This window comes from Gorilla gorilla, chromosome 6, assembly GCF_029281585.2.
Source record: "Gorilla gorilla gorilla isolate KB3781 chromosome 6, NHGRI_mGorGor1-v2.1_pri, whole genome shotgun sequence".
NCBI lineage: Eukaryota > Metazoa > Chordata > Mammalia > Primates > Hominidae > Gorilla > Gorilla gorilla.
The window spans coordinates 57,859,956-57,877,321 of NC_073230.2; the positions used below are offsets into that span (position 1 = coordinate 57,859,956).

General features: G+C 38.0%; 1 protein-coding gene across 4 annotated transcripts in view; it reads right to left on the reverse strand.

Annotated features, from left to right (window-relative positions):
* Positions 1-17,366, reverse strand: part of ZPBP (zona pellucida binding protein) — a 152,543-nt gene that overhangs the window by 90,943 nt on the left and 44,234 nt on the right. The window lies entirely within an intron of this gene.

The window sequence follows — 17,366 nt, forward strand, 5'->3', positions numbered from 1 at the left end:
TGAATCTCTCAACCTCATTAAGATTTTCTATCCGTCATAAAGAAATTGAGGGAGGCAGGGATTATGTCACATGTCCAATGCCTATGCTATCAAAACTAAGATTCTAACTTACGGAGCCTGGTCCCAGAGCCTCTTCTATTTACCTCAACACTATGCTGCTCAAACTCAGGTATAACACTTCTCTAAGTTTAAATATTTATCTTGGAAGAAATTAAAGTCATATAATTATGAACAATATTCAAAAATATATGTTTCTAATAAATACACAATTAGTTTCATTGAGTTGAGTACAACATCTGGAACTGAGAACACACACACACACATATATATATATATTTTGCCCATACCAAATTCTCACTGAAATGACACAAGAAAAATAAAAATGAAAAGAAATTCACTACAATACCAAAAGTCAGAAAAGTTCATCTTCCAAAACAGGGCGCTCTGTTGCTACTTCTGTCAAACAAGGGAGACTTCCCTGCCTGTTCCTGGATTAAGCTCAGGAAAAGCTTCCTGCACACACTGAAGTGCACCCAGCCATTGTTTACTTTCTTACCTACACATTTAAGCTAAAATTAAGTACACATACTTAGCTACTGTCCATCTTTGTATTTGGAGTAGAGACCAGACAGCTTCTAATTGCTGAGGAAACCTCTATAGGTTTCATTTCTGAACAGGAATTCTAACATGCTTTTTGTACTGATTCATCCATCAGCGTAGGTACACATTTATCATGTATATATTACATATATCATGATTTACAATATCAAAGATATGTAATATATACAAATATCACATAGAATAACTGAACCTGAGGGGTCAGAGCTGGAACTATAGTTGAGTCACAGTATGACTGGGGACAGGGAAAGAAAACTTTTCCTCTCCAGAAATCTCACTCATATCAAGGTATTACCTGAAATAGAATTAAGTCTGAATTTAAGTCAAAATATCCCCCAAATTCTCTGAAACATTGTATCAAAAGTATACTCTTCTGAGTGTCCAGCAGAAGTACACACAAACCAGCAACAATTCAGGATCAGCTTATGTGCCTAAAAGAGTTAACGCTGCAGGTGGGAGGCTGCTTGCAGGATTAGCCCTTGGCTGGTAAACACCTCCCTACACAGTCAGGAATCTTTTTCTTCACGATAAAACTGTCTTCTTAACCGATGCACTGAACATCTTTTTGCCTTCTGGGAGTCTGAGATTGTTGTAGTTGGTAGGCAGAAGTGCCTACAGAACTGGTCCCTAATAAACATTCTGGATGTGTTACTGTTTATTCTGTTGCTTTTGTTTTTTCTTCAAAATCTCTCGCAAATCCTAAAGTATCTTCAAGACGATTCATAGAATAGACTTTAAATACACTTAAGTACAGATTTCTGACATCACTGAGATAACACAATTAGACTGGGTAAGAATTTGAGTAACTCCAGTTTTAAAAACTGGACTCATAAAATTGCTAATCTAACATGAAGCAGAAAAAGAATTATGTGGGACTGAACTGATGTAGGACTAAAATTATTTTTATCACTTTTTGTTGAAAACATTGCTGATTACTTTTTTTTTTCCAGAGTCAAGACAGCTTTTTTTTTTAGCTACTTATAGTTTGCAGGAGTTGGGTAAAGTATATTTTTGAAAGCAAAATCAAAACATTTACCTTTCTCTCTGATTTCTTCTGAATTGAGAAACTAACCATAAATATTTTTAATTTACGGCAATACAGTTATTTGCATAACATTAATAAGAATCTGTTTCCTTTCATAATAAGACACAGTTGAAAACACATATTACAAAGGCTTTGATTGGGATGTCACATTTTCAGGCATGACCAGGCTGCTTTAAGGAACTAAAGGTTAACTGGGATCCAATTAATCCCTTGGAAAAACTGCCCAAGTACCCTGTCTACATGGTTCCTTTACAGGGTTACTAGCCTTGTGGTAAGTAAAAAAATATCAGTTTCTGAGAGGCACAGCATACTCTAAATATTCTGGGGACTTCAAGAAAAGAATTCACTCAAGTACTACAGGTAAAATCTGAGGGTGAGACCATAGCTTGACTTCCTAACCTGGAGAGGATTTTAAAAGTCTTTTCCTTATGACAAGTTCCAGCAAAGCCAACTTTAAAAGAGTCTATAATAACGTCAATCATTATTCTTTCTACAGTTTATTTATTTATTTATTTATTTAGAGATGGAGTTTAGCTCTGTTGCCCAGGCTGGGGTGCAGCAGCACAATCTCTGCTCACTGCAGCCTCTGCCTCCCAAGTTCAAGTGATTCTCCCGCCTCAGCCTCCCAAGTAGCTGGGATTACAGGTGTGCACCACCATACCCGGCTAATTTTTGTATTTTTAGTAGAGATGGGGTTTCACTATGTTGGCTAGTCTGGTCTCGAACTCCTGACCTCAGGTGATCCACTTGCCTCGGCCTCCCAAAGTGCTGGGATTACAGGTGTAAGCCACTGTGCCCGGCCCTGCTACAGTTTATATAACTAATCAAGCCAACTATAATGAGGCTAAAACTTACTTAACAACAAAACTGGACTCACTGTGATCTTTGGTAGAAATAGGTGACCAGAGAGAGAAAAATTATGTTTCAAGAAAAATTTTAAAACTATAGTGTGCCTGTTATTAGAGTCTAGCTTTGTCCATTTGTTTTTGAGGGTTTTTTTTAAATTATCTAGGCTGAGTCTTGAATTTTTAGTTTCTTCCAATATCTGACTATGACTCTGCAGACTAAAATTTCCAATATTTCTCCCACTCACTCATCTGACTTGAAATCCCTAGACATCAAAACTGCTTTTCCTAAAGCCCCCTGCAAGTTAATGCTAGACAACCTGATACAAACTTTGGAGAAATCACTACAACAACTTATGTATGTACAGAAAGTTCAGTGGAACACCTGATTCAAACGACAATCTGGGAAAATCTATCAAATTGCCACTCCCTGCCCATCCCAACTGAAATGTTTTGAGTCAAAATCTAAAATATTCTCAGCTGACTGCCCTCCAAACTCAAAGACTAGTTTGCAGAGTGCTCCAGATGTTAACTTTTGTTTTTCTGTGTTTTCCATAAAAATGATTCCAACTAAATACCAGTGTGCCTATACCATATAGAAACCAAATTTGAAAAAAAAAAAACTCACCTCTAACACCACCTCCTGAAATCAGGCTCACCTGTTCAACTAAGCTTATTATCCTCAGGACTAAGAGACTCATTCAATAAGATATGGAATCCAAATTTCTTCCTTTCTACTTGTTTCAATCTGTTTCTCACCCTTTGCCAGGTTAGAACCTCTAATCCAAATCTCCCCAAAGCTACCAACTTGGAATTTAATATGTAAAACTTTCTAAAACTAAAGCTGTAAAAGGGGGACTGAAGAAATACAAAATATTTCTTCCCCAAATATTGAGGATTGTAAGGTTAAAGACGCTGAAAATGGAGGGGACCATTCTGCCTTAGCCTCTATTTGCCCGATGGCAGGACACCAATCCTTCCTTACTGGAGACAACACTTGCTAATCTGTCCAGAGAAAGCACCAGCAGGCACCAAAGGAATCTGGGAACAGATTTTACTATCATCCCACATTTTCTAATCTTTTAGAAGACTGGAACTGCTCTCTCCTATGTTTTGTCACTAAATTGGATTTGTGGCTCTTTGTTAAAATATTATGTAAGCAAGGCCCCTAAGCCACCAATCAGAGATACTTTTGAATTGAGGCCTCTCCAGCATGATAGGTACAGCACACGCATAAACTTCTGCCACTTTCTCCCTTGTTAACCTGGCTTTTGTTTTCAGCAGTGTCTCAACTAAGAAGTTATTCAATTGCCAGCACAGTTCAAGGCCACTGCCTTGCTTTCTACTAAATAGGTGACAGTAATTCACCCACCATAAGTGCAAATATCAACACAGTAGAAATAGCAAATAATGTCTTAGTATAATAATAAATTAGTTTTCACTTTACTGATCCCTTGAAAGTGTCTCAGGGACTCCCAGAGTTTCACAGACCATAATTTGAGAACCACTGATCTATAGTCAAAGTACTGTTAGAAATTGACAAGTGCACAAAAACAGGAAAACAGGCAAAATATATAAACTGAAAATCTTATATGGGAAAATAAACATACATAAATAGATGCTCAAAGATAACAGTATCAAGAAAAATGCAAATTATAAGTGATACAGTTTTTTACACCCACTATATAGATTAAAAGAGCAATAAAACCTATTTTGTTGGTGGTAAGGATACAAAGAAGTATATGTACATTATTAAAATTTAAGAAAATGTAAAAATGTAAATCCTCAAAATGTTAAAGAGAGGAATAAATTAAGAACAGGAAATTATAAAACAAAAACAGGTGGATATGACCAAAAACAAGTGGGGATTATAAAAATGCAAGATCTAATATATTGGAGAATGAAAATATAGTCATTGAAATAGAAAGAAAAAAATCACCAAAGTTAAAAAATAAATAACTTAAGTGAAATAGATAAGCCAAATGGCAGACATAACACACCTGAAGAAACATTTGGTAAATTGCATGAGAGTGCCTAAAATACACCATATTTAAAGATTCTGGTATATGAAAGACAAGCTAAAGGTTTTGAATGATAAGTTAAGAAATCCTAATAAATATGTTTCTTTGTTTGTTTGTTTTGAGACAGATTCTTGCCCTGTTGCCCAGGATGGAGTGCAGTGGCGTGATCTCGGCTCATTGCAACCTCCACCTCCCGGGTTCAAGCAATTCTCCTGCCTAAGCCTCCCGAGTAGCTGGGGACTACAGGCGCCTGCCACTGAGCTGGCTACTTTTTTCTTTTTAGTAGAGACAGGGTTTCATCCTATTGGCCAGGCTGGACTTGAACTCCTGACCTTGTGATCTGCCCTCCCTCGCCTCCCAAAGTGCTGGGATTACAGGCATAAGCCACCACGCCTGGCCAATAAATATGTTTAATTAGCATTCCAGAAATAAAAAATAGTCAAAAGGAGGCTTTGAAAGAAGTCAACAAAACACAAAACTTCAACATTGTAATATGTAAACCACATTCTCTGACACACAAATCAAAATAAAAATCAACAACAAAAATCCCTCAAACATTTTTAAACAAATAAAATAGTACTAAATAACAAATGACTATAAAAGAAATCATAGTAAATATGACTAAATATTTAGAAATGATGATAAACATATCAGTAATTGTGGGATGCAATTATAGTAATAAAAAGTAAATTTACAGTCTTAACTAGATTTACCCAAAAAATAGAAAGAAAATAAATGAGCTAACTGTACAACTCAAGAGTCTACATAAAGAACAAGGTTAACACAAGAAAGGAAGTTAGGGAAAGAGAACAAGAAAAATCAAAGAAGGAATCCCTGAGAAATACAAAAAATAATTATAATTTAGGTAGAAGGACAGTAAAATCCATGATACATAAAGAAAACATCAAAAAATGTACTAATTAACAGAAAAAATTGTAAAATTTAATATATAAAGAAAAAACAAATAACTACATAAAACACTATAAATATCTTCATGTCAATGAATTTGGAGAGTTGGATTAAAACTATTTCTAGGAGAAATTAAATTATTACTCATAATATGAATACTATAATGTGTGCAAGGAGAAATAAACTGAATAAAGTAATCACTACTACTAAAAAATAACTGTGGGAGACAGACTTCTGACTAGACAGCTGGAGGAGCTCTGCAAACTCCAACAAAGCTGCTATAAATTCTTTTTTAAAAACAACCATTAAACAGTCTTTGGAAATTGTCCTAAGGGCATAGAAAAAATAAAGCGACATTTATTCAAAGAAGTCTATCGCATGTCAGTAAGAATAGTGTAATAGTCCGTTCTCACACTGCTATAAAGAACTACTTAAGACTGGGTAATTTATTAAGAAAAGAGGTTTAGCTAACTCACAGTTCTGCAGGCTGTACAGGAAGCATGGCTGGAAAGCCTCGGGAAACTTACAATCATGATTGAAGGCGAAGGGGAAGCAAGCAGGTCTTACCATGATGGAGCAGGAGAGAGAGAGAGTGAAGAAAGAAGTGCTACACACTTTCAGACAACCAAGTCTCATGAGAACTCACTATCACAAGCACAAGGAGGAAATCCGCCCCCATGATCTAATCACCTCCCAACAGGTCCTTCCCCCCAAATTGGGGAGTACAATTAAACATGAGATTTAGGTGGGAAGACAGCCAAACCATATCAAACAGTATTTGAACAAAGCATATGAATCAAGACCTGCTCCCTTCCTCCCTCCCCTCAGCTCAAGGAGACAGACACTCCATTCCAGATTTCTACAGCCTAACACAGGGTTCTTTCCCCAGCCAGCTTTCAGTTAATAGACTATCTCCCAGGAAAGGAAGGATGTCAGCATTTCTCATCCTAGCCCCAGCTCCGTGTTGCTGAAGTTATTAAGTTGCAGGTGAATCTGGCTGAGAGGTGATGGCTACCTTCTTCCACCTAGTCCTACCTCCTGAGACAGAGGCTCTAAATCAGGTAGAGGAACACTGAGAATACTGAGTCCTCCATCACCCTTACCCCAATTCATGGTGTAAGGGTTCCACATCAGGACTATAAGCTGATGATACCTACGACTCCTGCTACCCCTACATCAAATGCTCAGCTCCTAAAGCATGGTGTCACTCAGAAAGCAGCACACCACTGTCCCCAGCCTCAGCTTCAGTGCTATCGCTCAGAGAATTTATCCAGGGAAGAGAACCAGGCTGCAGAACAGAAAGCTCTGAATCTCAAAGGAACTGGTTTCACTTGCGTGTAAGTGTAGACAAGCTCAACTGAGAACAGATTCATAGATTCACTGCCGTTATAAGCTAAACTACAAGTTGGCCAGACAGCAACACAGAGTCACCTAGGAGAAGCAATACTGGGATCAGAACATATCTCAAACACTGATCTAAAGAACTAATACTTCAAGAAATCCAAATTTAACTGGATCAGTAGAGCAATTTATTTCCTAGGGCACTGTTGAAAGCAATAGATCAATCATCTGAGTGAGTATGTTTAGGAAAAGAGACAGTCAGAGATAGCCCTGCCAAAACTGCTGTGGGTACACCCAAGCTGCATCTTCCAAGGACATACATCAGAGGCTTCACCTAGCAACTTCATCCCAGAGTTGCTACAATATACAGTCATGTGCTGCATAATTATGTTTTGGTCAACAACAAACGGCATATACAATGTTGGTCCCATAGATGATAATACCTTATTTTTAGTCTACCTTTATCATATTTAGATATGTTTAGATACACAAATACCACAGTATTACAACTACATACAGTATTCAATACAGTATCATGCTCTGTAGGTTTGTAGCCTAGGAGGAAAAGGCCATACCACGTAGCCTACGTGTGCAGTAAGCTATACCATCTAGGTTTGTATAAGTAAACTCTATGACGTTCACAAAATAAAATTGTCTAATGACACATTTCTCAGAATATATCCCCATCATTAAGAAACACATAACTATATTATCTAAAATGTGAAGTTTCTGACAAAAATTTGTAAAACACGTAAGGAAACGGGACATATACTGGAAAAAGGGAAGCAACAGAAACTATCTGTGACAGTCACCAGATGTGGGATTTAAAAAATAAACACTTCAAATAATTCATTATAAATATGTTAAAAGAATTAAAGGAAACCAAAATTGAAGAAGATATGGTTATAAAATCAAATCAAATAGAGAATATAAATAAAGACTGAAATTATAAAAAAGAATGAAATGGAAATGCAAGAGCTGAAAAGTAAAAATACTAAGAGGGTTCAAGAGTAGATCTAAACTGGCAGGAGAAATAATTAGCAATATTTGCCACATACCTAGCTTATAATAAATTCTAAAAGAAGTGATTCAGAATTAAAAAATGTGATGCCAGCCAGTAATCTGAATCTACACGCAAAAAAAACAAAGTGCACCAATTAAGGTAGTTATGTAATCAAAAAGACAGTACAACTATGCATTTCTTCTACTCTTTTCCCTTTTACTGATTTTAAAGCAATTTCACAGAAGAATTTATATATAACATATAAATTGGGCCTATAACACATAAATATATATTTGCCAGTAATAACACAAAAGAGGTGGGTGAAAGAAGCTGTATTGGTCTAAAACAAAATTCAGATGGTAACTTGAATCCAGGGAACAAATGAAGAGAACCACAAATGATAAATAAGAAGGCTGTATATGACAAAACCTATAAATATATACTTCCTCTCCTTTCTACTCTCAGCTTATTTGAAAGATACAAAATTACGTAAAATAATAACAAGGTATTGTTTAGTTTGTAACATTTAAAGATGTAATATGTGTAATATTGATACCATAAAATACAGACAAACAGAAGTACATAAGAGTAACATTTCTATAGCTTGCTGGAATTAAATTAGTATAAATCTAAAACTGATTCTGATAGGTTAATATGTATGTAGCAAGCTCTAGAGAAATTAATAAAGAACTGGAAATAGCAAAAAGTAATTAAAGAAATGAAAATACTACATTAGAAAATATTCATTTAATTCAACAGAATTAATGCAGAATAGAAGAACACACATGAAGAATATGGAAACAAAAAGTAAAATAGCAAAGTATATCCAAGTATATCAATAATAACATTAAATGTTAATGGATTAAACAAGCCAATCAAAAAGCAGATGGTCAGACTAGATTTAAAAAGTTATATCCAACTACACTATATATTGTCTACATGAGATGCACTTTAAATTCAAAGATACAAATAGGTTGAAAGTAATAGAATGTTAAAAGATATACCATGCATACTGCAATCACAAGAATGCAATAGTGGTGACACAATTACCAAACAAAACAGACTGTAAGTGGCTGGCGAGATGGCCGAATAGGAATAGCTCCGGTCTGCAGTTCCCAGTGAGATCAACGCAGAAGGCAGGTGATTTCTGCATTTCCAACTGAGGTACCTGGTTCATCTCATTGGGACTGGTTAGGCAGTGAATGCAGCCCACAGTGGGCGAGCTGAAGCAGGGTGGGTGTCGCCTCACCCGGGAAGTACAAGGGGTCAGAGAACTCCCTCCCTAAGCCAAGGGAAGACATGAGGGACTGTGCCATGAGGAATGCAGCCCAGACACTACCCTTTTCCGACAGTCTTCGCAACCTGCAGACCAGGAGATTCCCTTGGGTACCTACACCACCAGGGCCCTGAGTTTCAAGCCCAAAACTTGGCGGCCATTTGGGCAGACACCGAGTGAGCTGCAGGAGTTTATTTTTCATACCCCAGTGGTGCCTGGAACACCAGCGAGACAGAACCATTCACTCCCCTGGAAAGGGGGCTGAAGCTAGGGAGCCAAGTGGTCTAGCTCAGCAGATCCCACCCCTACAGAGCCCAGCAAGCTAAGATCTACTGGCTTGAAATTCTTGCTGCCAGCACAGCTGTCTGAGGTCGACCTGGGATGCTCAAGCTTGGTCAGGGGAGGGGCATCTGCCATTACTGAGGCTTGAGTAGGCAGTTTTCCCCTCACAGTGTAAATAAAGCTGCCTGGAAGTTTGAACTGGGTGGAGCCCACCTCAGCTCTGCAAAGCCACTATAGCCAGAGTGTCTATCTAGATTCCTCTTCTCTGGGAAGGGTATCTCTGAAAGAAAGGCAGCAGCCCCAGGCAGGGAATTATAGATAAAATTCCCATCTCCCTGGGACAGAGCACCTGGGGGAAGGGGCAGCTGTGGGTGCAGCTTCAGCAGGCTTAACCGTTCCTGCCTGCCAGCTCTGAAGACAGCAGTGGATCTCCCAGCACAGAGCTCAAGCTCTGCTAAGGAAAAGACCACCTCCTCAAGTGGGTCCCTGACCTCCATGCCTCCTGACTGAAAGACACTTCCCAGCAGGCGTCGACAGACACCTCATACAGGAGAGCTCCGGCTGGCATCTGGCAGGTGCCCTCTGTGATGAAGCTTCCAGAGGAAGGAATAGGCAGCAATCTTTGCTGTACTGCAGCCTCCACTGGTAATACCTAGGCAAAGAAGGTCTCGAGTGGACCTCCTGCAAACAGCAGACCTGCAGCAGAAGGGCCTGTTAGAAGGAAAACTAACAAACAGAAAGGAGTAGCATCGACATCAACAAAAAGGATGTTCACACAAAAACCCCATCCAAAGGTCACCAACATCTCCAAAGGTCACCAACATCAAAGACCAAAGGTAGATAAATTGATGAAGTTGAGGAAAACCAGTGCAAAAAGGCTGAAAATTCCAAAAACCAGAACACTTCTTCTCCTTCAAAGGATTACAACTCCTCACCAGCAAGGGAACAAAACTGGACAGAGAATGAGTTTGATAAACTGACAGAAGTAAGCTTCAGAAGGTGGGTAATAACAAACACCTCTGAACTAGGGAGCATGTTGTAATCAGATGCAAGGAAGCTAAGAACCTTGAAAAAGGGTTAGACGAATTGCTAACTAGAATAACCAGTTTAGAAAAAAACATAAATGACCTGATGGAGCTAAAAACCACAGCATGAGAACTTCAAGAAGCATACACAAGTATCAATAGCCAAATCAATCAAGCAAAGAAAGGATATCAGAGATTGAAGATCAACTTAATGAAATACAGCATGAAGACAAGATTAGAGAAAAAAGAATGAAAAGGAACAAACAAAGCCTCCAAGAAATATGGGACTATGTGAAAAGACCAAACCTACGTTTGATTGGTGTATCTAAAAGTGACGAGGAGAATGGAATCAAGTTGGAAAACACTCTACAGGGATATTATCCAGGAGAACTTCCCCAACCTAGCAAGACAGGCCAACATTCAAATTCAGGAAATACAAAGAGCACCACAAAGATACTCCTCAAGAAGAGCAACCCCAAGACACGTAATTGTCAGACTCACCGAAGGTTGAAATGAAGGAAAAAATGTTAAGGGCAGCCAGATCGGGTTACCCACAAAGGTGAGCCCATCAGACTAACAGAAGATCTCTCTGCAGAAACCCTACAAGCCAGAAGAGAGTGGGGGCCAATATTCAACACTCTTAAAGAAAAGATTATTCAACCCAAAATTTCATATCCAGGCAAACTAAGCTTCATAAGTGAAGGAGAAATAAAATCCATTACAGACAAGCAAATGCTGAGAGATTGTGTCACCACCAGGCCTGCCTTACAAGAGCTCCTGAAGGAAGCACTAAATATGGAAAGGAAAAACTGTTACCAGCCACTGCAAAAACATACCAAATTGTAAAGAACATCAACACTATGAAGAAACTGCATCAACTAACAGGCAAAATAACCAGCTAGCATCATAATGACAGGATAAAATCCACACATAACAATATTAACCTTAAATGTAAACAGGCTAAATGCCCCAATTAAAAGACACAGAATGGCAAATTGGAGAGTCAAGACCCATCTCTTGGGAACAAACCCCCAAATCTGGTCATAAACTGGCTCCAAAACTGGCCATAAACAAAATCTCTGCAGCACTTGACATGCTCGTGATGGCCATGACACCCACGCTGGAAGACTGTGGGTTTACCAGAATGAGGGCAAGGAACACCTGGCCCACCCAGGGCGGAAAACCGCTTAAAGGCCTTCCTAAACCACAAACAATAGCATGAGTGATCTGTGCCTTAAGGACACGCTCCTTCTTCAGATAACTAGCCAGAGCCCATCCCTTGTTTCCTCCCATCCCTTTGTTTCCCGTTAAGTAATACTTTTAATCTATAATCTATAGAAACAATGCTTATCACTGGCTTGCTGTCAGTAAATATGTGGGTAAAACTGTTCAGGGCTCTCAGATCTGAAGGCTGTCAGCCCCCTGATTTCCCACTCCACACTCTATATTTCTATATGTGTGTCTTTAATTCCTCTAGCACCACTGGGTTAGGGTCTCCATGACCTAGCTGGTCTCGACACCCATTGGTGTGCTGTATTCAGGAGATCCATCTCACATGCAAAGACACACATAGGCTCAAAATAAAGGGATGGGGGAATGTTTGCCAAGCAAATGGAAAGCAAAAAATAGCAGGGGTTACAATCCTAGTCTATGATAAAACAGACTTTCAACCAAAAAATATCAAAAAAGACAAAGAAGGGCATTACATAATAGTAAGGGGATCAATGCAACAAGAAGAGCTAACTATCCTAAATATATAGGCACCCAATACAGGAGCACTCAGATTCATAAAGCAAGTTCTTAGAGACCTAGAGACTCCCACACAATAACAGTAGGAGACTTTAAGACCTCACTGTCAATATTAGACAGATCAATGAGACAGAAAATTAGCAAGGATATTCAGGACTTGAACTCAGTTCTGGACCAAATGAACCTAATAGACATCTACAGAACTCTCCACCCCACATCAACAGAATATACATCCTTCTCAGCACATCAGACTTATTCTAAAATTGACCATATAATTGGAAGTAAAATGTTCCTCAGCAAATGCAAAAGAATAGAAATTGTAACAAATAGTCTCTCAGACCACAGTGCAATAAAATTAGAACTCAGGATTAAGAAACTCCCTCAAAACTGCACAACTATGTGGGAACTGGACAATCTGCTCCTGAATGACTACTGGGTAAACGACAAAATTAAGGCAGAAATACATAAGTTCTTTGGAACCAATGAGAACAAAGACACAACGTACCAGAATCTCTGGGACACAGCTAAAGCAGTGTTTAGAGGGAAATTTATAGCACTAAATGTCCACAGGAGAAAGCAGGAAAGATCTAAAATTGACACCCTAACATCACAATTAAAAGAACTAGAGAAGCAAGAGCAAACAAATTCAAAAGCCAGCAGAAGACAAGAAATAAAACTAAGATCAGAGCAGAACTAAAGGAGATACAAACATGAAAAACTCTTCAAAAAATCAATGAATCCAGGAGCTGGTTTTTTGAAAAGATTAACAAAATAGATAGACTGCTAGACAGACTAATAAAGAAGAAAAGAGAGAAGAATCAAACGGACACAATAAAAAAATAATAAAGGGGATATCAACATTGATCCCACAGAAATACAAACTACCATCAGAAAATACTATAAACACCTCTAGGCAAATAAACTACAAAATCTAGAAGAAATGGATAAATTCCTGGACACATACACTCTCCCAAGACTAAACCAGGAAGAAATCAAATCCCTGAATAGAACAATAACAAGTTCTGAAAGTGAGGCAGTAATAGTCTACCAACCAAAAAAAGCCCAGGACCAGACAGATTCACAGCTGAATTCTACCAGAGGTACAAAGAGGAGCTGGTACCATTCCTTCTGAAACTATTCCAAACAATAGAAAAATAGGGACTCCTCCCTAACTCATTTTATGAGGCTGGCATACTCCTGATACCAAAATCTGGCAGAGACAAAAAAAGAACATTTCAGGCCAATATCCCTGATGAACATCGATGTGAAAATCCTCAATAAAATACTGTCCAGCAGCACATCAAAAAGCTTATGCACCACGATCAAGTCAGCTTCAACTCTGGGATGCAAGGCTGGTTCAACATACTCAAATCAATAAACGTAATCCATCACATAAACAGAATCAATGACAAAAACCACATGATTATCTCAATATATGCAGAAAAGGTCTTTGATAAAATTCAACACCCCTTTATGCTAAAAACTCTCAATAAACTACGTATTGATGGAACGTATCTCAAAATAATAAGAGCTATTTATGACAAACCCACAGCCAATATCATAATAAATGGGCAAAAGCTGGAAGCATTGCCTTTGAAAACTGGCACAAGACAAGGATGCCCTCTCTCACCACTCCTATTCAATATAGTATTGGAAGTTCTGGCCAGGGCAATCAGGCAAGAGAAAAACATAAACGGTATTCAAATAGGAAGAGAGGAAGTCAAATTGTCTCTGTTTGCAGATGACATGATTTTGTATTTCGAAAACCCCATCATCTCAGACCCAAATCTCCTTAAGCTGATAAGCAACTTCAGCAAAGTCTCAAGATACAAAATCAATGTGCAAAAATCACAAGCATTCCTATACACCAATAATAGACAAACAGCCAAATCATGAGTAAAATCCCATTCACAATTGCTACAAAGAGAATAAAATACCTGGGAATACAACTTACACGGGATGTGAAGGACCTCTTCAAGGAGAACTACAAACCACTGCTCAAGGAAATAAGAGAGGACACAAACAAATGGAAAAACATTCCATGTTCATGGATAGGAAGAATCAATATATTGACAACGGCCATACTGCAGAAAGTCATTTATAGATTCAATGCTATCCCCATCAAGCTACCATTGACTTTCTTCACAGAACTAGAAAAAGCTACTTTAAATTTCATATGGAACCAAAAAGGAGCCCGTATAGCCAAGACAATCCTAAGCAAAAAGAACAAAGCTGGAGGCATCATGCTACCTGACTTCAAACTATACTACAAGGCTACAGTAACCAAAACAGCATGGTACTGGTACCAAAACAGATATGTAGACCAATGGAACAGAACAGAGTCCTCAGAAATAATGCTACTCATCTACAACCATCTGATCTTTGACAAAACTGACAAAAACAAGCAATAAGAAAAAGATTCCTTATTTAATAAATGGTGTTGGGAAAACTGGCTAGCCATATGCAGAAAACTGAAACTGGACCTCTTCCCTACACCTTGTATAAAAATTAACTCAAGATGGATTAAAGACTTAAAGGTAAGACCTAAAACCATAAAAATCCTAGAAGAAAATCTAGGCAATGCCATTCAGGACATAGGCATGGCCAAAGATTTCATGACTAAAACACCAACAGCAATGGCAACAGAAGCCAAAATTGACAAATGGGATTTAATTTAACTAAAGAGCTTCTGCACAGCAAAATAAACTATCATCAGAGTGAACAGGCAACCTACAGAATGGGAGAAAATTTTTGCAATCTATCCATCTGACAAAGGGCTAATATCCAGAATCTACAAGGAACTTAAACAAATTTACAAGAAAAAAACAAATGGCCATCAAAAAGTGGGCAAAGGACATGAACAGACACTTCTCAAAAGAAGACATTTATGTGGACAACAAACATATGAAAAAAAGCTCATCATCTCTGGTCATTACAGAAATGCAAATCAAAACCACCGTAAGATACCATCTCACACCAGTTAGAATGGCAATCCTTAAGAAGTCAGGAAACAACAGATGCTGGAGAGGATATGGAGAAATAGGAATACTTTTACACTGTTGGTGGGAGTGTAAATTAGTTCAACCATTGTGAAGACAGTGTGGTGATTCCTCAAGGATCTAGAACAAGAAATACCATTTGACCCAGCAATCCCATTACTGGGTATATGCCCAAAGGATTATACATCATTCTACTATAAAGACACATGTATATGTATGTTTACTGCAGCATTATTCACAATAGCAAAGACTTAGAACCAACCCAAATGACCATCAATGATAGGCTAGATAAAGAAAATGTGGCACATGCACACCATGGAATAGTATGCAGCCATAAAAAAGGATGAGTTCATGTCCTTTGCAGGTTCATGGAGGAAGCTGGAAACCATCATTTTCAGCAAATTAACACAGGAACAGAAAACCAAACACTGCATGTTCTCACTCATAAAGGGGAGCTGAACAATGAGAACACATGGACACAGGGAGTGGAACATCACACACCAGGGCCTGTCAGGTGGTGGGGGAGCTAGGGGAGGGACAGCATTGGGAGAAATACCTAATGTAGATGACAGATTGATGGGTGCAGCAAACCACCACGGTATGTGTATACCTATGTAACAAACCTACATGTTCTACACATGTATCCCAGAACTTAAAGTATAATAAAAAAAAAGAAATGGTGGGAGATGTCTTCACAATATATCATGCTTCCAGATCCTTTCTGATAAAATTATACACTAATGCTAATGATATATTAAAGGACAATACCAAAAAGTCAAGGGTCAGGTCAAAAAGGAGATGGATATTTTTACAGACCAGACACAGAGTACATATACAATGTGGGGAAAATGCCATAGGGTTGCTGGTCTATGGACACAGTAGCAGGGAAGTTGCAGCAGGAACTTGGCCTCTGTGGAGAATAGCCTTACATGATTTTTATGTGAGATAGGAGACTAAAACTAGACTCACAGAATAAAACTAGGGACTGAGTATAGCACTCTGCTCATAGAAGCTAAAAAACCCAAATGGCAAAAAAAAAAAAAAAATCCAAATGGCTACAACCGCTGCTTGAAGCTATGGCTCATAACAAGCAGGGTGCCTCATGAGAAAATGATCGAAGTTCCTGCTTTCCAGCCAGGAACTAAACCAAGTCCCCCACAGCTTTCCTGAATGTATGGCAATATCTCCATATCACAATAGGTCATTAGAAGACCTGATTTGGAACAGAGGCCCAGTGGGTGGAGTGCGCGAGGAAGCACTGGATGCGGAACCACTGGACAATGAGAAATATGTTTCCGTTGGATTTAACAACAAGGGGACTATTGATAACCTTAACCTCAGTAGTTTCATGCAATTGCAGATGCAAGTACCAGAATAGTATGGGAGGGTAACTGAGGGTGAAAGGAGGAGTTAGGCATACTGAGTGTAGATATCTTTCTCAAGAGAAATAGACTACGCTTCTCCTACAGAGTCAGGTACAAGGAACACTGAAAAAACAAAAAACAGACTTTAAAACAACAACGAAAAGTTACTAAAAAAAAAGGGGACTTTTATTATGATAAAAAGGTCAATATATCAGGAAGAAAGAACAATTATATACAGATATTAAAGAGGAATTAGATAATTCAATATTAATTGGAGACATCAATATCCCACTTACAATGATGAATAAAAAAACTAGGAAGAAGATCAACAAAGAAATAGAAGACCTGAACAACACTATAAACCAAATAGATCTGAGAGTCATCTACAGTAAACCGGCTAACAGCAGCAGAATATGCATTCTTCTCAAATACACATGGAACATTCTCAAGGATAAAGCATATACTAAGCCATAAACCTTTGAAATAATCCAAATTATTTTCTCTGATAAAGTAAAATTAAAAATCAGCAACAAAAGAAATTTGAAAAACTCAGAAATGAAAATTAACAGACTCCTAAATAATCAATAGATCAAAGAAAAAATCAAAAGATAAGTTAGAAATAATCTTGATATAAATGAAAATGAAGACAAAACATGCCAAAACCTATGGCATGCAGGTAAGACAGCACTTAGAGGGAAATAATATGCCATGCCTATGGCATATTATAAAAGAAAGCTCTCAAGTAGCCTAATCTTTTGTCTTCGGACAATGAAAGAGAAAATAGAAAAACTAAATATAAAACAAGCAGAATGAATAAAATAATAAAGACTTCAGCAGAGATAAGTGATATAATAAATAAAAAATAGTGAAAATCAATGAAACCAAGACC